Source organism: Humulus lupulus, chromosome X, assembly GCF_963169125.1.
Source record: "Humulus lupulus chromosome X, drHumLupu1.1, whole genome shotgun sequence".
In the NCBI taxonomy this organism is placed as follows: Eukaryota; Viridiplantae; Streptophyta; class Magnoliopsida; order Rosales; family Cannabaceae; genus Humulus; species Humulus lupulus.
In genome coordinates, this window is record NC_084802.1 from 131,143,195 (window position 1) to 131,165,941 (window position 22,747).

Genomic DNA, 22,747 nt, shown 5'->3' on the forward strand with positions numbered 1-22,747 from the left:
AATTATGAGTAGATAAGTCCCAAAGAACTTCGTATGCATAAAGAATCACAGTGTATATGATCACTTGATGTAGAAATTAAAGAACATGTAACGAGAATGTAACAAATATATGGTCCTAAAGCACCATCTTTATTGCAAATGAAAATTGATATTATCGAAGATATTCATTCATGTGATCATATTTAAATTTTTTATTGAACATAGTCATAGATAATGAATATCCACAAATATGATGCATATTATAATATTGTTGACATGATATGATAATGAACAAGGTTATATACAAGATTGATTTAATATGTTGGATAAATATTCATATTCCATTCTACACATATGCTCTAGAAGAGTTATAGTAAATATGTGATCATAGATAATGTTGACCCTCAATTTGGCCAACGACACGGAGTCAAATGTACGACAAAAAATAGAACAAAAATTGAAAAAGATAATCTAACAGAAAGGAAGAAAACACTAAGGAATTATAGTGGTTCGGCCCCAAAGAATGGTAATGACCTATGTCCACTTAGTGAACTTGCTATTATTGAATCTCAAAGTCATGATCAAAGAACTAGGGTTCTTGAGTTTCACAAACCTTGAATGTATTACAATAAGACGATGGACAATTCACTATAGCTCTTTTTTCTCTCAATATTTAGCAAAAAGATTCAAGGATCAAAAGTCCAAAAGTCCCTTCCTTTAGCTATTTCATGCATATTTATAGGCTCAAGGAGGGTTTCACATGCCAACATGCTCTATCTTTCCTTAATAATCGCATATCAAGATAATAATGAAGAAATACTCAATGTAGTTATTATAAGATTATAACTTAAGAAGGAAATAAATCAGGTTATACGACCAGCCTGGTCGTACCAAAAAGTAACCCTGACGATGCGATGTGCTTCTGGTCGATAGTCGAGCAGTACTTTTGCCACGTGTCAACCACATGTGAGAAATTCTCGCCACATCATCATCAACTATTTGGCACCAAAAATGGGATTTGGAAGCATTGGAATTAGGTTAGAATCGAAGGAATTGAAGAAGGAGGTTTCAGGGGGTACCTGGTCTGGAGGTAGCACTATAGCGCCCACCCTAGGGCACTACAGCGCTACACATGAGGCATTTGGGCATTCTTGGGGTTCTGAGAATAGCGCTGGGGCGCTAGGGAGCAGTGCTGTAGCGCTACTCTGTTCCTTCAAAGTCCCGTTTTGAGTGTTTTTAAGGGTTTTTGACTTGGGGTTTCAATCCTTAAGGCCCGGGATCGAATCTACTCACCGTGTGGGCATGTTTCAAGGTCCCGAGAGTGGTTCTTAGGTTAAGACCCTTTCAATGTTGATTTTCATTAATGGAGGTTATAATTGGTTCTGATTAGGTAACCGCTACGAAACCAAAAGGTTGATCGTTCTCCGGAGTCGTTCTTATTATATTTCTCGTTCGAACCTGAGGTAAGAAAACTGCACCCTGTGTATGTGACATGCATGATTGTTGTTGAGGCATGTTGGTTGATAAATGTGGATATTGATTGCATATTAAATGCTAGCGAATATTGTTTATTTGTATATGGCACTGACTAGTTAGGGACACTGACCTAAGAGTCAGAAACGGCATAAGTGTCCTGAACGCAGGGCCGAATGAAGGTTAGATCTAATCGATATCAACGTTGAATGGCTCTAAAGCATTAACACTGGACCGACCCTAAGGTCGATGAATCTTATAAGTGCTTGACTAGTCTAAGCTAGTTACTCAGAGCCAGGGCCTAAGGCTTAGGTGACTGTTTGTCACATGGCTAGGGAACGGTGTTCCAGGGTTATGACTCTATGGTCATCAGGAAGGTTATGTTGGTGACTAGTGACCATGCACCTATCCTGTTTAAGCTAGTTAAAGGTTCACTTATATGTTAAGCTCCAGTGACCCTATCATCACATGGCTTAAGGGAGCAGTACCCATCTTAGTGACTTTTGCGACCGTCACTTATTTGTTTTGGACTAAAAGTCCTGAATGATTATTATGATCATTGTTGATATTATATCATGCTATATCGTGTTTTCTTGCTGGGCCTTGGCTCATGGGTGCTATGTGGTGCAGGTAAAGGGAAAGAAAAGCTCACCCAACCTTGAGTGGAAAGCTTAGGTGGTGATGTGTACATATGCGGCCGCTTGACCACCACGGCCAAAGAGTTCTCAGAGGAACTAGGGGTTTACCCTATTTTTGCCGCTTAGGTCGGCGGGTTTGTAATTTTGAAACAGTAATGACCTTTTTGAGTTGTAAATAACTTGTAAAAGATTTTATGGGCCCATGAACAGTTTTATATATTTAATAAAATATATCATTTCCTTTTTATTGTTTTTTCCACCTTAGTCTGATAATAACTCTTAGAGCACGTTTTTAACCAAAGGACTCGGGTAGCGGGTCAAATTTCTGGTTCACCGATCAACGTAACTGTTCTGGGGGTAACTAGGGCATTGCAGCAGAAGAATAAAACACAAACCGACCTTCTCAGCTCTTCTCTTCTATTCTCTTCTCCTCTCTTCTATTTTCTCTCCGTGGAAAACTACAGAAAATCTAAGGGAAATGAGCTGGAAAATTTCATGTTTAAGCTGAATTCATGAAGGTTTAGCTTAGATCAGACTAAGGGTCACTCAACCAAGATTAAGGTAAGAGTTGAGTTGTGTTTTTGGGTGTTAGAACTCTAAGTTTTTGGTTGAATATTAAGGTGTTTATGATTTTGATGTTTAAGGGCTGAATTGAAGCTGAATGCTTGGGTTTTAGCTCAGAGGTTGTCAAGGAAGTGGCTCAGCAAAGGAGGTAAGTTTCAAATCGTAATTTAGAGGTTAAAATTTGAGTTTTGCATGACTGGTTTTGGTGTTTTGAGTTGCTAGGTTTCAGAAATCAAAATGGAATTTTAGTAGGTTTTTAAGCTGGATTTCTGTTGGATTATGCTGTTAGAATCATATTAAAAGTTTTGTGATTAATGGGTTTTGAATTAGGGTGCTTTGGATGGTTTTGAATGAGGTTATGATGCTAGAAATGGTGGATTTTCTAGGCACGAAGGGTAGGGCCGCGACTCTGTTCTAGAGCGCTGCGGCCCTACAAAGCATGAGAGCCAGGGAGGCTTGGCCAAAGGAGAGCGCCGAGGCGCCATAGGGCAGGGCCGCGGCGTGTGTCTGCTTACTGGGGGGCTTGGGCTCTATTTTAGGGGTGGGCCGTGGCTAGGTTTCAAGGGCCGCAGCCCTTAGGTGCATTTCTGATCTTTTGGGGATTGTAAGCACGGGAATCTAACCTAGGGTGCTCGGGATCAATTTCACCACCGTGCTTGGTGGGATTTGATGTCCCAGAAGCTAGAATTGTACCTGGAAACCTTTATTTGAATATTAATGGAATCCATTACCTTGGTTGTGACTAGGTGTTAAAGCTAGGGCTCGGGAAACAGATCGTGCTCGAGGGACGTCGCTCGTAATCAGTGAACGTAGAAATTAAAGGTAAGAAAACTGCACCCGGTTGTGTATTTGTAATGGGACTAAGGGCTCCCTAATATGTATGCTTGAAAGGATGGTATTATGCCATGTAAACAATAAACCAACGGCCTAAGAGTGCCAAGGGTTACACTAGTGCATAGGGCGTGGCTTGGCCACTGGAAGCCGAGGACAGCTTATTATGCACTAAGCTCGGTTTAAGCGGGCCAGAGTCATTGGGGTAAACAGAGGGTGCGGCCTAAGTTGTCGGCCCTGATTATTATATAACTTGATTGTTATTAATGCTTGGTTACATCTTTGATTCTGAATACGCTCTATGTGGTTAATAAGAGTATTGAGTGTTTGATCATGCTTAAAGGATTAGTCATCTGTTATTGTTGTTTGTGATGCATATTATGTTTTCTTGCTGGGCCTTAGCTCACGGGTGCTACGTGGTGCAGGTAAAGACAAGGGCAAACTCGATCAACCCTGACTAGGAGAGCTCTGCGAGCTGAATGTACATGACCAGCTGTTCAGCCGCCACGATTGAGGGGAAGGCAGGAACAGGGGAACCAGAAATGTTTGTTTTGCCTTAGAATGGCTGATGGTTGTCTGTATTTTGGAAATTCTGTAAACCAACTTTTAAACACTGTTTTTTTTTGGGATCCCATGTGTAAAACTGTTTAATTATATAAATTGTATCTTTTGAGACCAAAACCCTTTTTAACCCTAGCACATCCATGGTTAGTGACACGTTTTTAATTAAATGACTTGATTAGCGAGTCATACACCTTTATAAGTACACAGTGTAGAGGTCTTGGCTATCCAGGGTGTTACATCTAGATCTTGAAAGAGATAGGGGTTACCATGGCCGGAAGGGTCGGCTGCTGCCCCTGATTGAGCTCGGTCCAAATCTGGATCCCGGGTAGCCTCCGGAGCTCTCCTCTTCCGCACAAGGGGCACCTCAGGCTCATCTTCCTGCTCGTCGTTGTTGCCAGCCGCAACCTTAGGAATGGTCTCCATCACGCGGGCTGCTGGTTGATTAGCCCGCGCCCTCCTCAAGGCCAGAGTCTAGCCTGCAGAAATCAGCTTACACGCCAGCATTGTCTCATCAGACACAAGTTGGCGGTAGTCCTTCTCACTCGACGGAAGCTCCGCCAAGGTGTCATATTGACCCCCGAGGGTCACTGCTTTGGCCGTCCTCACAAAGATGGCTGCACAACGTTGTTCCAGTCAGTATACATGCGAAAAAAAGAAGATAATGGAAAGAAAAAAGTTTTTTTAGCCGCGGCCTGAGAATGGAAAGCTTACGAGGATGGTTGAAGTAGTGGTACTCGCAATTGCGAAACCCCGTCGACATGAAGAACTGGTCCTTGAAGTCGTTGGGGTGGCTGGGCAGCTTGATGACTGCAGGAGAGTTTGGGAAACGGGTTAAGTAGTAGAACTCGTCACCTCGTCCCCGTTGATCCGGGCTGGCTTTGTGGCAGAAGAAATAAAGGATGTAGGGAAAACAGCACGAGAAGAAACGATTTTCATACACGGGTTGAGGTAGTCTCAGCTTGCGGTGTGTGAAGCCACACGTTGCCATGGTCACGCGCCCACGTTTCTAACGGATCCCCGATTTCTCGGGATCTGTGTGTCAGAAGGGTCAGGTTAGTGCTTGCCTTGGAGGGAAAGTTTTGAAAGGAAAACCGCCTAGGAAGCGTGACCCCTAAGCTACCCGGTTTCGCACCCCAAAAACCTCTCACCTTCCGTATTCCAAACAAGCATTTTCTAAAGTTACCCAGAAAATTACCCAGAAATTACCTAGTCATGAACGTCACATTCCTAGACATGCTTTTAAATAGTCAATATGCCTAGGATCAAAACCTATGCGCCAAAAACCAGCCAAAAACAACCTATAGTGCGCGACTAAGAAAGAGGTTTGCCTAACAGAGAAACGGAAAAATCAAAACATGCAACAGGCAGAGAACTTACAGTGTATTTTCCGAGTGAAAGTCACAGAAAGCGTAGGAATCGGAGTCCTGGTGGAATCCTTAAAGTTGGACTAATGAAGAAACTCTTGTCGCGAGAGCGTGGGGATTTCTGGGACGATGACCGGAAGAAGAAGAGCTTCTGAAACTAAGAAGAGAGAAAATGAGGAAAAAGTTTCAAATGAAGGGTGGCTGATACGAAAGCTTGCCAACCTTATATATACGTAAGAGGCATAAATAAACGAGGACCGTCTGAACAGATTAATGCCAGATACGAGGGTCATAACTCGAGAGGTGAAACGACGGCAGAAAGTTGGCTAGGCCATTTAATGCAATTCTCGGAAATAGAACAGTCGCCAACCACGGCGCTCCACGTGTCTGGTACCCACGCAGTGGGCAGGACACGAAGAGTCGAAAGGAAAGCTTAAAAGCCCCTGCTGTGAAAGTCACATATGACGTCATGGGTCACGAGTAGGGGCTTGGGGGGCAAATGTACGCCCTAAATACCCACACACTGTGGCGAGCTAGAGAAGGGCCTAATTCGATCTGCCACGTGTCAACCGTCCACCCAGAGCTGTTTATTACATGCCTCTATTTAGCCAGCCCGAGCTGGTTAAAGAGTTAGCTGCTACTTGGAGCCATCGTGTCAGCAATTTGAGTGTCACGAGCTGGCGCCGCATTAAGCTTGTGATGTGACAGAGATCTGACACCCGAATCCTTGTAAAGTCAGCCACGCAATATAAACGTGCATATATCAGACATCACGTGTGTGTTCTATTCCTGATTTCTCGGATGCGCAGTATAAACATGCGTGTTCGAACATCTCGCATCTGATTTGGGCCATGCGACCCATTACCCATCCTTACTTATTGATTAGACCTCACTTCACTATAAGGTTTAGGAATTAATCATCAGTGTCACAGAGATGACGTGAAGGATAAAGAGATCACGGGATGACCCCATTGCCAACCCAAGTATCATCTTCCTATAAATACCAAGACCCTGGGTAGTGCAAGGGGTTGGGATTTTTTTATAAAGAAGCACTTTGTAAGAAATAGTCAAGAGATATCAATAAGATCGACTGGTGGACTAGAGGGGTTTTAACCTTCGAACCACCTAAAAAATGAGCGACCATCTTTCTATTGCTATTAGTTTCCCAAGTCTAGATTACAATTCTTTTCATATTACGGTTTACCAATTTGCACTAATCCATCCTACTTATTCGTATAATTATCTGTTGGCGAAAACCCGCGTTAACAGACCTCTTCAAGATCCTCAATGGGTCCAACTTCTTAGTCAAAATCCCCAAAGCGAGGATCTAAATCCCTATCCTCACTTTGGGCAACGCCCTATTTGGTGACATTATCATCCGAGTGGGCCTAAGCATCAGTTGCCATTTGCAACTCTTTCCTGTGAACATCTCTCGATACACCCTTCTTCACCTTGGTGATCGAGGCGTTGTAGCACTCCCTCGCTTCCCGCTGATTTCCCAATACGCAACCTGTCCCTGCGTCTGTTGGGAATTTCATGGCGAGGTGCCATATCGAGGTGACGACTCGTCGGTCGACCAGAATCAGTCTCCCAATTACAGCATTGTATGCTGAAGGACAATCAACTACTATAAAAGTAGTGAGTAATGTCCTATTAGCAGGTGCAGTACCTGCTATAACTGGAAGCCTAATCGACCCTGTTGGGGCGAGCCCTTCACCAGAAAAACCATAAATGGTTTTGTTGCATGATTCCAGGTCTTTGACAGATAGCTTCATTCTTTCCAGCGAAGACTTGTATAGGATGTTAACCGAACTTCCTGTGTCGACCAACACCCTTTTCACCATCATGTTGGCAATTTGTACGTCCACGACCAGCGGATCAGAGTGTGGGAATCGTACGTGTTGGGCATCTTCATCAGAGAAGGTTATCAATTCCTCCTCTGTACGAGCCTTTTTTGGTGCTCGATCTTCCACACTCATCATCTCGATGTCCTGGTCGTGGCGTAGGGTTCGAGCGTATCGTTCCCTTGCCTTCCCATTGTCTCCTGCAAGATGTGGGCCTCCGCAGATGGTGAGTAAAGTGCCTGCCACAGGAGCTGGCTGTAGAGGTGGCGAGCGTTGGCGTGCAGGCGCCTGCTCGTTGCCACCTTGAGGCTCTCGCTGAGACCATATTACAGCTCGCACATATCTTCTTAAATGTCCCTGCGTGATCAGGAACTCAATCTCGTCCTTCAACTGGTTACATTCATTGGTGTCGTGCCCGTAGTCGTTGTGAAAATGACAGAACTTTGTTGTATCTCTCTTGGAGATATCTTTCCTTATAGGTGCAGGTCGTTTGTAAGGCACGCTTGAGCTGATCGCCTGGTAGACTTCAACTCGGCTTTCGACAAGGGCCATGTAGTTGGTGAATCTCAGCTCATATCGATTGCCTTTGGGGTGCTTACTCTCATAAGCCGAGGGTTCATTGTTCGCCCGCTTTCCACCATTCCTGCCATTGCCATTCCTGTTGCCTTTGCCGTTGCCATTGGGCTTTTCTGACTAGTTGGCGGCTTTGGCGGGTTCTTTGGGCCCCTTGTCTTTATTTGGCGATTTCCCTTCGTTGGCAATCGCATCTTCGAGCTTGATATATCGATCAGCCCGATCCAAGAACTCTTGGGTACTTCTAACCCCATGCTTCCTAAGGCTACTCCAGAGGGGTGAATGGCGCCTAACTCCAGCAGTTAGAGCCATCATCTCACCTTCATCGCCCACTGTCTTGGCTCCAGCTGCAGCTCGCATGAAGCATTGGACGTATTCTTTCAAGGGCTCTCCCTCTTTCTGGCGTATCTCGACCAACTCATTGGCCTTTGTGGGGTGCACACGACCCGCGTAGAACTGTCCGTAAAATTCATTCACGAACATTTCCCAAGATACTATACTAGCAGGAGGGAACTTGAAGAACCACTCCTGAGCGGTGTCAGATAGTGTCGTAGGGAAGATCCGGAAGCGAGCGTCTTCCGACACTTTTTGTATGTCCATTTGTATCTCAAACTTATTAATGTGAGATACTGGGTCTCCGTACTTGTCGAAGTTTGACAATGTAGGCATCTTGAACTTACTGGGGGTTTCGGCCGCAACAATCCTTTGTACGAAGGGGGTGCCCCTCCTCCTATCGTACTCGATATGGGACGTTCATCCCCCGACTAGTTGTTGTACCACCTAGTTCAGGGCATCAATCTGAGCCTGAAGAGCTTTCGGGACTGCTGGGGCCGGGGGAGCGTACTCGCCGTGCCTCTCACGGTGGTCGTTAAGTACGTCCTTAAGATCATCGTCTCTACGTCTCTGCTCGCTAGCACCTAGCCGACTAAAGACGTTCGGCTGCCTGGGTTGCCCCCCAGCATTGTGGCTAGCTGGCCTATTTTCTCTAGGCGGGGGCTTCTGCCTCCACCTCTTTCTTCATTTCTCCCGCCAGCGTTTCCTCTGTCAGAATCAGCTTCATTATAGCCATGGGCATCTCTGAATTGTGGTTGACTATGGCGTGACCAGTTGTTCACGCTATTGCCTCCTCGGGCTGGCATTTCTCAAGCGTCAGGGGGAGGCCTGCGCTGGTCGTTGGGTCCCCATGCATTGTTATGCCGTGGGGGGCCCCTGACCGCAGAGCTTGACTCTGTGTTCCTTCTGTTGGCAGAAGGACGATGTCCCCTGCTTGGTAGATTCGGCTCTTCACCCCTTGGGCGTCTAGGGCTGCGGGGCGGTTGCCCGGCCCTATTCTGCCTCGGGCACTGAGGATTGCCTCGACTAGCCTGAGATGGAGGCTGCTGCTCAGAATCCCTAGGTGGGACATCATCTTGAGCCACAAGCGGCTGCTCCGGCCTTTGAGGGCTTGTTGGCTAGAGCGGAGGGCTAGGATTGGGGCCTCTTTGAGGTGGCATGTTTGGTGGCTGATCTGGCTGGGGGGCTGGCACAGCCTGACCCCTAGCCAGTTGTATGGCTGCTTCAAGGGCGGCCATGGCATCCCTCTGCCTACGATCCATCTCAGCATGTCGCTCACTCATCTCTTGACGTTGGCGTTCTATTTCTCTTTGTTGTAACGCCATTGTCTCCGCAACATTCTCTTGATTGGCCTTCAGATTGGCCAACTCATCTTGCAATACTCCTAGCGTTGCCCTTAGTGTTTCGGAATCTAATTCTTCCTCATCAAACTCCAAATGAGGTTCATTCTCAGCCACGTTTGGGGGAGGAGGTTGGGACGGTGCAGTGCCAGCAGTCTGTCCAGTCTTCTTGGATGTTTTCGCCATCAGATTATTTTACAGTTTTTCCCAAACTCTCAATGAAAGCACCAGAATGTTGACCCTCGATTTGGCCAACGACACAGAATCAAATGTACGACAAAAAATAGAACGACAATTGAAAAAGATAATCTAATAGAAAGGAAGAAAAAACCAAGGAATTATAGTGGTTCGGCCCCAAAGAATGGTAATGACCTACGTCCACTTAATGATCTTGTTATTATTGAATCTCAAAGCCGTGATCAAAGAACTATGGTTCTTGAGTTTTACAAACCTTGAATGTATTACAATAAGACGATGGGCAATTCACTATAGCTCTTTTTTCTCTCAATATTTAGCAAAAAGATTCAGGGATCAAAAGTCCAAAAGTCCCTTTCTTGAGCTATTTCATGCATATTTATAAGCTCAAGGAGGGTTACACATGCCAACGTGCCCTATCTTTCCTTAATAATCGCATATCAAGATAATAATGAAGAAATATTCAATGCAGTTATTATAAGATTACAGCTTAAGAATGAAATAAATCAGGTTATACAACCAGCCTGGTCGTACCAAAAATTAACCCTAACGATGCGGTGTGCTTCTGGTCGATAGTTGAGCAGTACTTTTGCCACGTGTCAACCATGTGTGAGAAATTCTTGCCACGTCATCAATAACCGTTTTTTGGGTAAACAGATAATTTATGGTGATTTATAATTATAATGAAAATCATATGAGATATTTGATCACGAAAGTTACCATGGATATATGCACGAGAGGAAGATATATATGTGTTGCACTTTTTTTTCCATTAGTTCAGATTTTGTCCCACTGGGTTTTCCTGACAAGGTTTTTAACGAGGCAGCTTTAAATCATGTTAAGATACTTGCAATTCATGAGGCAAGAGGAAAATGTGTGATTGAGATCAACGAAGCAACATATTTGAGGAACATGTTGATTATCACCCGATAAAGAAATACCAACAATTATCTATAAAGATAATGATGCATGTACTGCTCAACTAAAATGACAATACCTAAAAGGAGATAGATTTAAATACATTTCACCGCAATTCTTCCTTACATATGATCTTCAAAAGAGCGGTGATTTGATGTTCATCAAATTCGATAAAGCGACAATCTTGCAGACTTATTTGCAAAGTCATTACTAACATCAACATTTGAAAAACTAGTACATAAGATCATAATGCGCCGATTAATAATAGTTATACGACACACCCGATAATAGCTCTATTTTTTCGTTAAAAAAGGTAAGTAATTAACTCTACAGGATTTTCATAGCTTTTGTTATTTATTTATTATTATTTTTTTTTTAAAAAACAGCCCAAACCTTTTTCTCATCCCTCCCCAAACGCTTTTTTCGCTCTCTCTAAACGTCACCTTCTCCCCAAAGAAAACCCCAGCCGCCCATCTCTCTAAACCTAGCTTTTCTCTCTCACTCATCCAAAGGCAACGGTGACGGCCACAGTGCGAAGGAGATTTGCCCAACAGTGGGTGGCGCGATGGGCTGCTTCTACGATGAGCCGCTCCTCGAGTGATGGGGGCTGGGTCACGATGAAAATGATGGCTCGATGGTTTTCCTCGGCATCGTCGGTGAGTCGCTCATCTCTATATACTTCGATGTCTTGTTATTTTTGAGATTTTTTTTCATCTGCTCATCTTATTGCAATGGGATTATGAGAATCATGGAAATCTTAGATTATTATGTTGTTCACGAAATTGTATTATTCAATTCTTTTGGGTTTAAGAAGAATTTGCTGCATAATTTTATTCATTGAGCTTTTGCTTTTCTTTTATTGATAGATTATTGAGAATTGATCGATTTTGTTATTTTCGTTCCTTGTAAATTTCAGCAGGAGCATACTCAAACTCTCTAGCAAATTGACATTAAACTTGAAAGGCTTGGATGGATTTTGTTACAACAACTGACTTGTTAATATGAATAAAAATTATATATATTTTTTATAATATGTTTTGCAGGGCATATGCTTATATGGTAGTGTTAATAAGTTGCTCCATGAAAGACTATTCATTTTGTAGTTTGACTAACAGATTACATGGATTTGTATTTTGTATATATTGTTTAATGGGTCATTGTATAATGAAATCATCGACATTTTGGTTACCTAGTCTTTATAGGCATAGTATTAGTCTATTTAGTTTTAATTTCTTTCATTATTTAGTCTTTTATTTGCATACTCTGGCGAGATAAAAAATAAGAAAACAACACTGTTTTGTATAGAATCAGCTCTAAATCAGAGTGAGCTCAAGATTTCATTATATAGACCAGTGGGTACAAAGGAATGTTCTAGTGCCAATAAAAAGGCAATACACGTGAGTAATTACAAAAGCAAATTACAATACCCATATAACAGAATTCTGTTAGAAAAGGGACAGCTAATATTCTTTTTGATTCCATCATTTATCAGGTACACTCTTCCAGGTCACCAGCCGTACTCCTTTCCATATCAGCAGCTGAATCACCAATTTCTTTTACACCACCCCTCAAACGAAATGGGGATGAAATAACATTGAGTTTGCTGATTAAAAATTGGAAGCGAGATGGAGACAGCCCTTTAGTTAGACAGTCAGCTATTTGGTCATGTGAAGGGACATATCTGATTTCAAGAGTCTTTTGCAGAATTTTATCTCTGATGAAATGCACATCAAGCTCTATGTGCTTTGTTCTAGCATGATAAACAGGATTTGATGCCAGTGCACTAGCACTCATGTTGTCGCACCATATAACAGGTGTAGCAGTCAGTTTGAACTTCATTTCAGCGAGTAAGCCTTCTAGCCAGGACAGTTCTGCAGCAAGTTGGGCCAAAGCTCTGTATTCCGACTCCGTGCTTGAGCGAGCTACAACTGTTTGCTTCTTCGAGGACCAGGAAATTAAAGACTCTCCCAAGAAAACACAATAGCCAGCTACTGATTTCCTATCATCTGGACAACATGCCCAGTCCGCATCAGAGAAGCCGACTAAGTTGAGCATGTTGGAAGGAGATATATGTATTCCATGATGCAAGGTGCCCTTCAAGTACCTGAGTACTCGTTTTACTGCACTCCAGTGCACTGTTGTAGGACTCTTCAGGAATTGGCTCAGCTTGTTGACTGCGAAAGAAATGTCTGGGCGAGTGTGGCTGAGATATTGAAGAGCTCCTACAATACTCCTGAAGAAAGTTGGCTGAGTCAATTGTTCTCCATCATTGATTGAAAGTGGTTTACCTGCCACCATTGGAGTAGAGCAAGGCTTCACATGAGTCATTTCTGCTTTCTGGAATAATTCTGTAATGTATTTGCCTTGTGATAAATGAAATCCAGTCTCATCTCTGAACACCTCAACTCCCAAGAAATAATGTAATGGCCCAAGGTCTTTCAATGAGAATGTATTGTTCAATTTATTAATAAATGAATGCAGCTCCACTTTGTTGTTTCCTGTTATAATTATATCGTCAACATACACCAATACCATAATAATAAACTTCGGTTCTTGAAGCATGAAAAACGATGAGTCGGCTTTAGAGTTCACAAATTTCCATTTCTGCAGTGTGTCTCGCAATTGATCATACCACGCTCTAGGAGCCTGTTTCAGACCATAAATTGACTTATGAAGTTTGCACACATAGTCTTCTTTTCCCTGTTCCTCAAATCCTTGAGGTTGTGTCATATACACATCTTCATCCAGAATGCCATTTAAAAAAGCATTATTAATATCAATTTGTCTAACCTCCCAATCATAGGCAGCAGCTATAGTAAGGACAACTCGAACAGTGGCTGCCTTGACCACAGGACTGAAGGTTTCGCCAAAGTCGAGACCGGGTCGTTGGTGAAATCCCTTCGCAACTAAACGAGCTTTGAAGCGCTGTAAGCTCCCATCTGCATTCAACTTTTTCTTGAATACCCACTTGCAGCCGACCACGTTATACGAATCATGCGAAGGAACAACTGTGTAGGTGTTGTTTCGTTTGAGAGCAGCAATTTCTTCCCTCATAGCCGAGTTCCACCCCTCCTTCTGAAGAGCTTCAGCAACTGAAGCAGGTTCATGTAGAGGCGAAGAGGATGTAGCATGGCCCAGGTAGATTTTAGGTTTGAAGATTCCCGCTTTTGAGCGAGTCGTCATAGGATGAGTAGGTCGTGGTTCATGAGGCGAGGAAATTGGAATTGCAGTGGGCAACTCATGCGGAGACGATGATGAACCACCTGCAATATCATCAGGAAACATAGTAATAGGAGACCCAGATGCAATATCGTGCCGTGGAGAGGAAGAGGAGCTGACAGACGACTGGAGAGGAGAACTGGAAGAGGGTGCTGTGGGAACACTTGTTGATTCAGAGAGACTGGATGCTGTTGGAGACGTGTACACTGGGAGATGAAGCCACGAATGAGGGAGATCAAGTGTGACAGGTGTTTCAGGTTGAGTCGTATTGAGAAAACCCATATGAAATGGAAACTCCAACTCATTAAATACAACATGCCGAGATATATATATACGCCCATGAGGACTCAAACACTTGTAGCCTTTGTGCATCTCACTGTATCCCAAGTTAACACACTTGATAGTGTGGAATTGGAACTTATGGCTTTGATAGGGACGAAGGCAAGGGAAGCATGCTGAGCCAAACACTTTCAAAAATTGATAATCAGGAAGTCGAGAGTAGAGTACCTCAAAGGGGGATTTCTGAGACAAGACTGATGTTGGCAGCCTGTTAATGAGGTAGACTGCTGTATGAAAGGCTTCTGACCAGTATTTCAGAGGCATTTTTGCCTGAGCCAATAGAGTGAGCCCCATTTCGACAATATGTCGATGCTTCCTTTCGGCTCGTCCATTTTGTTCCGAAGTGTGAGGACAAGAGTGAGTAAACTGAATTCCATTTTCAGTAACAAGTTGGGTGAACGCTTGATACTCTCCACCCCAATCTGTCCTAATTCGTTTTATTTTCTGTTCAAATTGATTTTCCACAAGTGCCTTGAATTGAATAAAAGCTCTTAATGCATCTGACTTTTGTTTAAGAGGAAACAGCCAGGTATAGCGGCTATAATCATCTATAAAATGTATGTAGTACCGAAAATTGATATGAGATGCAACAGGGGCTGGTCCCCATAAATCTGTATGAATTAAATCAAGTACTTTGGCAGCTCTGTTATGCGAATTCTTAAAAGGCAAAGCATGGGATTTTCCGAATTGACAAGCATCACAAAAGGACTGTTTCTCATTGATATTGTGCTTTACATTTGACAATCTCAACACTTGATTTAAAACTAAGCTAGAGGGATGACCTAGGCGTCTATGCCAGGTATCCTTTAGGGAAATACTAGAAGAACAACTTGGCTGAACATCACTGGTTACAGCAGAATAAACATGAGTAGAACTTGCTTTGGGCGATTTTGACGACGTTGGCAGAGAGCTGAGTTGATAGAGACCGTTCTTAAGTGTTCCTTCCAGCACCACTCTCCCTGTTCGAAGGTCCTTCACACAGCAAAAATGAGGGAAAAACTCAATTGAAACATGATTATCACGGGTCAGCTTGGAAACACTAATAAGATTCTTGGTAATAGTTGGAACATGCAATAGATCATTTAACAGTAATGCATCAGTATCTGAAACATGTAGAGACCCAGTACCAATAGAACTAATTGAAAGTTGTCTACCATCACCAATAACAATTTGTTCCTTACCACCATAATCTGTTTTGTTTCCAAGCTTATCACCATCTGCTGTCAAATGATTTGTCGCACCACTATCTGCGTACCAGCTCTCATCAGTGAGCATTTGAGGAGTAGCAACCAAGGCAGCAAGATGTTGTTGTTTTTCCTTGTTCTGATTTTGCTCAAAATGAGGTGGCTGACCCATATAGGACTCATCATATCTGTTATAGCAAACAGATGCAGCATGCCCGTATTTTCCACAAACTTGGCATGTTGGTTTAAACCCAAAACCACGGCCAGATCTGCCTCCTCGACCTTGATAGCCTCTTCCTCTTGATGCATTATTTTGTGACCCAGATCCACGGCCTCCAGAATTGTAAGGACCTCCTTGTGAGCGTTGCAAGCCTTGCGAACCTGAACTGTATGGCTTATGAGCAAGATTAGCAGAGAGTGACCCAGAAGAATTAAGCAGTTTGTTGTTGACATTGTTCAATCGATCTAGCTTGCTGTCAAAGCTGAGTAAAGAACTTTGAAGTTCCTGCCAGGTGAGTTGAGAACGAGATTCAAGTAAGCAAACAATAGCCAAATATTCAATATCCAGACCTGAGAGAACATTTGCATTCAGATGTTGTTCTGGATATGGTTCTCCAGCCAAAGCAAGTGAATCTGCCCAGATGCGTTTTTGCTTCAAATAATCTGTCATAGACATAGCACCCTTTCTTGTAGTTTGTATCTTAGTCCTCAAATCATCCATGTTTGCGCGAGAATGAGCTCCGTACAAGTCTTCGAGAGCTGTCCAAAGCTGAGCAGCTGAGATGCACCCCATTACTTCAGAAGCGATACCCTCTGTCATTGAGCCGTATAGCCAGCCCATTAAGAGCTGGTCATGAACGATCCAAGACTCATACTCCGGATTGACAACTTGTTCTGTAAGCTCCACCCCTTCGTCAGTTGTTTTCTCTATTGTGAGAAACTGTGGAGGGCAAACTTTGAGCCCTTTGAGATACCCATCAAGTCGGTGTCCTCTGATGATGGTGGAGACCATTGTTCTCCATAATGGGAAATTATTTCTGTCAAGTTTTAGTGAAAATGGTTGACTCAATGTATTGCTGAAAGGAGTCACCATGAGTTGAGCAGTGGCATTTTGCTGTGCGTTCATGCTTCCCTGAGCATCACTAACGTTTCCAGGACCGGTCTTCTCCGGCTGGGTTCCAGGAGTCTGACTCTCACCGGTGGACATGGCTAAGCGGCCAAACCTGGCTCTGATACCAAGATAAAAAATAAGAAAACAACACTGTTTTGTATAGAATCAGCTCTAAATCAGAGTGAGCTCAAAATTTCATTATATAGACCAGTGGGTACAAAGGAATGTTCTAGTGCCAATAAAAAGGCAATACACGTGAGTAATTACAAAAGCAAATTACAATACCCATATAACAGAATTCTGTTAGAAAAGGTACAGCTAATATTCTTTTTGATTCCATCATTTATCAGGTACACTCTTCCAGGTCACCAGCCGTACTCCTTTCCATATCAGCAGCTGAATCACCAATTTCTTTTACATGGCGGACCCAGTATAGGCAAAAGAGGGGCGGATGCCTATGCTAATTTTTTTTATATACTGTACATTGAAATATATGTGTATATATATATATATATATAAATGTCTCCATACCGATTGCTCCTCCTTAAAATAGTCACTACACACTACACACTACACACTACACTTCATATTTTAAAACTTAATATATCAAATAAAATATTATTCTACTATAGCTACTCACCACTTTTTCTCACTCTATGCCCCACTTGTCTCTCACCATCTCTTTTTGTTATCTTTCCTACACTTGCTATGCTATTGCTTCTTCACCACAGCTACGAATAGTAATTGAGAATTTGGAATTGCTCCTCCTTTGTTATCTGGTTTGAGTTATGCCTATTATTTTATTTACAATTAGTTATTGACTTCGGGTTTTCTGCAATTAATATGCATATGCTATTCTTGGATGCTTTCAAGTTCCAACTGATTTTAAGAGATATTGTCCAATAGTAAGAGATATTGCTACATTATGATCTCTTTCTCATTGCAGCTTATTTGAGAACAATATACATTGCTAGTTCTGTTATAGGCAGTTCTTTTTTTTTTTTTAATTTTAATTCCCTTGTTACATTTGGGTAGAGTACTCATTTTATTTTGCTGTGAGAAAGAATAATTACTTAGTTTGCTAGATTTGTTATAGACTGTCACTTAATGTTATAGATTTAGTAGTCTCTTAAAACTAGATGTGGTATTTTGTATTCTTTATTATGCAGACTTTATATATTCTGAACGCAATGGTTAGATCTTTTTAGTCATGGTTTTATTTGGTTTATATAAATTTAGATTATGCAATGTAGAATCTCCAGGTAGATCGATCCTTGGAGGCTGCTTTGTCGTGTTTCAGGAACTAAAAAGAGAAATAGCAAAAGCAGTTGTTGCACTCAAGGCACTTCAATATACATGAAGAGAAATACAAGACAACTGGAATAGTTGGTATATACATTGTTGTTTTGTAACTCACAAATGGTTTGTCTCTTCTTTTGCTAAATTATTAATTAAACCTCTGCCACAATACTCTCTTAGATAGGCATATGATATGAACATATATATATATATATTTTCATTTTGTGATTGTTTTGCATGTACTGGAAAGTATAAAAGCTTCTAGGAGTACTCTCTCCTGCTTTGCTCAATGTAATAATTACAAAAGAATTAATATTGCTAGTGTCTTCTCTTCTTAGTTCTGGTTTCTGGGCTCTTGGCTGTATACTATAAATATGAGTGTTATATTGGCAAATTTTTGCTTGTTATGGTTTCATTTCTGTATTGGTTAGGCTTTGACTGTGTATTTTAACTCTGTAATGAGTTTGGTTGTCCTGATTAATATTTTTATCGATTTAAGAACTCTTTGACCGTTCTTAAGCTTGCTTAGCAGATTTGATTGCTTTTCAGGAATATATTGGGTTTTTTCTTGTAACACAAACCAGGTGTTAGTGAAAATGCCTCAGTGGACTAATATTGTTGTGGTGTTCACGCCACAACGTGAAATTTACTTTGTAGTTGATATTTTACTTTGATTCTCTTTTAATGTGCAGGAGGAGTATCTTGACCTGATCATAAGGTATTGCCCATCAACTTATTTGTTTTTCATGCTCATTTTGTTAGATGGTCTTGCTTGATTTTTTCTTTTTCCTTCTAAATATTCTATTCATGAAATTATGACAGTATGATGACTTGGTTTTTACATTTATAGCTGTGAAGATGCCAAGAAATAATTGAATTTGGTATAGTTGGACGAATATATGCTAAGGGTACATTCGCTCGGATTGATCATACTTTGGAGTATAATGTTTATTAATTTAGGTAGATTTGTTTCTTTCTTTTTATTGATTAAATGTATAATAAATCGTGATACTCATATGACATCTTATTGAGTATAAGTTTTGTATCTATATCATTGAATGAATGTATAAGTTTTGTTATTTTAATCTATAAGTTTTCATATTTATATATAAATATTGTATTTAAATCATAACTTTTAATTTAAAATTAATATAAATTAATTTTTAAAAAAATTAAAAATATAATTTTTAAGGACACGCATTGCGTTAAAAAAAATCATTTAAAGGCACTCGAAGAGAGCCATAAACACAATAGTTAAAGACACTTGACGTGATTTTTTAGGACACGTAGTACAACCTCTAAAAACATTATTTTAGGGCTTGTAACGCGCGTCCTAAAATTTTCATTTTTTATGGTTCTCAAATAGAGGACTCGTTGGGGCGTGCCTTAAAGAAAAACTTTTTTTGTAGTTGTGTAGATATGAATTATTCCAAGTATATCATAGTCAAATAATAAAATAAACTTTTAGTGGGTCTTATTGTCTAAAACCATATATAATGTTGATGATATAGAAAAATTGGTCAAATGTAGATAGGCATATTCCAACTATTATATTTGAGTGGGCCTTACGTTTAAAACCAAAGATAATGCAATTCTTCATAGTCCAAAATTAACTTGATGATAAAATAAAATGTGGAATATGAGGGTTATTGGACTTATGCTTATATTGATCAAAATATATAGATCTTTGTTAAAGTGATTGGGTCGTATTACATAGCTAGCCCAAACACTTGCTATTTAGTTCAATTAGACTTTTATTTCTTTGGCATTATGTGGATAACTAATTTAGTAAACCAAATATTGCCAATGTAAAACAATAGTGTAGTTCTCAAACTTTTAATTAAGTGCATTGCAAGACATAGAAAAAACAATAAATGATGTTATCTGCATCTATATCTACTATTTCATTTGAACTAAATACAATATGTTGAAGCTCATTTAGTCGTTCTATCAACAAATGAGTTAGAAGTCCAATGCTTGGTAAATTTCTTAAGTATTCTCTTCATTAGATGAAGCACTTTCAATGTATGTATTTCAACCACTAATTCCTTGTACATTGTGTATGTTTGAGAATATTGTTGTGTATTAATATAGGTATTCAGGAAGCATTATTTACTTTTGAGTATAAATATAGGTCTATAGGAAGCATTATTTCCTTTTGAGTATAAATATTATTATGTTTTATGCTAGAATAATTATAATGGAATATGACATGAGTACGAGATAAATGTTTGTTCATGGATTTACATATGCACCTTATGCATACATATGCTTAAGACTACACTAAACAAATATATAAAAGCAATTAGGGATTCGCACATCGACATCTTAGATGATTTTCATGCATTGCAAGGAGTTATGACGGACATTGATTTATCCTCCAATCCTCATTGGGAAGAAATTCTTGGCTCCATTCAACTATACAAACTAGTACCTGAAATAGATACCACTGATATTAGGGGCAAGGAGATGGAGACTCTAGATAAATGAGAGACTTTCTATAAGACTTACGCCAAGTGAGTTGGATTTGGTGTTGGGATTGATGACACCAAATACTGGGACGACATTATTAGCATCCGCTAATGGGTTTGTTCTAATGAAGGTTTTCGAAGAGAAATTTTTTTGAACCTGCCAATTTGAAAAAAGCGTGAAAAGGAAATAACATGATGTGGGTGCTAGGCTGCGATTCGAATCCTTTGAATGAAAGACACAAACCTTTAGAGGTGTAAGGAATTTGTAGCAGTTCACAATCATGATTTGGTGATCCCATAAAAAAATGCATTTCTTATGTTCAAACTATGAGGTTCCAGAAGCAGTGGCTTCCTATGTAATGAGCATGAACAGATGTGGGATACAAACTAGTTCAGCAGTGCAGTAGCACCCATGACCCCACAATTGGGTGGGTATGATAGTCTTCCTTTTCAACTAAGACATGTGTACGACAAAGTTGCCACTTTAAGAAAACTAGATAACTTACCAAGTGATTCAGAGAGTGCGTTGGCTTTCTTGGACGACCTATCAACAAAGGATCCCGATATATATGTCAAGTTTAAGTTAGATGAGCAAAATTGATTGGCAAATCTTTTCTAGGCTGATGGAGTGAGTCGAAGAGTCTACATGCTATTTGGTGAGGTCATTACATTCGACACAACATATAGGATGAACAAGTGTAATAAGCCATTGACAATTGTTGTTGGCGTCAATCAACACTTTGAGACTTGTGTGTTTGGGTGCGCAGTGATAGTGGATGAGACAAATGACACCTATTGTTGGTTCTTGAGGGTTTTCCTTGATTGCATGGGCAACAAAAAGTCGAAAGTAGTGCTCACTGAAAATAATATAAGAATTAGATTTGTTGTCAACCAACTTTTAAGTGATTGTACCCATCGACTCTATGCATGGCATTTGAGAAACAATGCAATGAAGAACATTAAGAGTTCAAGGTTCAACTAAGGCTTCTATGACTTAATATACACCTACTACACAGAGGAAGAATTTGAAGAAAAATAAGTTGATTTGTTGGCAAGGTTTGGCCTTCAATAGAATTGATGGTGTCGTACTAAATACAATACACGAGAACAATGGTCAGAGACATACTTGAGAGGGATGTTCTATGAAGGCATGTGAACAACTCAAAGATGTGAATCAATGAACAATCAATTGAAGAGATTTCTAAAAGCTAATTATTTATTGTGAAATTTTGTCGCACAGATTGACCTAGCCATCAACATGATGCGCAACAACGAAGCCTTGAATGACTACAAAAGCGTACATACCCTTCCTCATATTCCAAACGGTAAGAATAATTACTTGATACCGTATTACAATCAGACCTCTGAAATATTCACACGAAATATTTATTACAAAGTAGAACAAGAGCTTGCATAAGAGGCAGCATATTCAATTTCTGATAAGGAGAATCATGAGGATTATTATTTGTTCTCTTTCGTGAGGTTCCAGTGCGGTGAATCAAGGCACAAAGTTCATTACACCAGACTAACCAATGAGTTCAAGTGTTCATGTTTTTTATTTGAGTCTGATGGTATTCCTTGCAAGCATATATGGTGTGCAATGAAAAGTCTTGACATACGAGTTATACCAGAGGCCTTAATTTTAACTCGTTGGCAGAAGGATGCTTATATTTCTTCAAATATATCACTAACTGAACCCTTAGCTAACCGTCAAAATATGATTCAAATTTCAAGGTAAAATCTAAATCTCTTTTCTTTATTTATGAACAAAATATTAAGTAAATTTTACATTTTTATTTTCGTGTTGTAATAAAGAATTTTATATTTGACCACAGGTCTAGGTTACTCAATTCTTTAGCACAATCATGGTTGAGTTTTTATGCATCACACAACGACACCACATTTCAAATGACAAAGAATGAGCTCAAAAAATTGATGACCATATTTAAAGAGGCTTACGAGTAGGGACAAAGTACTGAAATGGGTACCGAAAAAACTAGAACACATCAAGATAATCCAAATATTGTACAAGATCTTATTAGGGCAAGGATGAAAGGCATGGATACCCCCAAAAAATTCTAAAAGAAGACTAAACGATGACATATAAAGTCGCCGGCAATGCCCACTTTGCAGAGGTCGGGACCATAAAAGGCGAATGTGTCACTTGAAATTTGAAATGACCTTTAGAGCTTGGGCAAGAACATAATCTTACATAAGGAATGATATAAACTTTCAACTCTATCGACACAAGACTCCTTCCAATCAAGTTATTATGTCTTGCATCAACCATTTGTCACCACTTTAGTTCATTTTTCTATTTCAAGTTTTTGGATTTAGTTTATATGCTCTTGACTGTTATTTTCATGGATTGTTATTCAGTATTTTGAAACATTTTTCTCAACAGCTAAATGCAACTATTTGTGACCACTTTAGTTGCTCTTGTATTTGGAAGTTTCTGGAATTAGTTTATATGCTCTTGACTACTATCTTCATTGACCATAATTAAGT

General features: G+C 40.5%; 1 long non-coding RNA gene across 2 annotated transcripts; it reads left to right on the forward strand.

The window, feature by feature from the left end:
- Positions 1-10,999: 10,999 nt before the first annotated feature.
- On the forward strand, positions 11,000-18,853 carry LOC133807149 (uncharacterized). Of its 2 annotated transcripts, none has more exons than XR_009879171.1 (3): positions 11,000-11,272; positions 18,461-18,486; positions 18,619-18,853. It is a non-coding gene; the product is annotated as an uncharacterized LOC133807149 (long non-coding RNA). The 2 variants fall into 2 exon arrangements; XR_009879172.1 differs by lacking the exons at positions 18,461-18,486; positions 18,619-18,853 and adding exons at positions 12,109-16,724; positions 16,820-17,716.
- Positions 18,854-22,747: the final 3,894 nt, after the last annotated feature.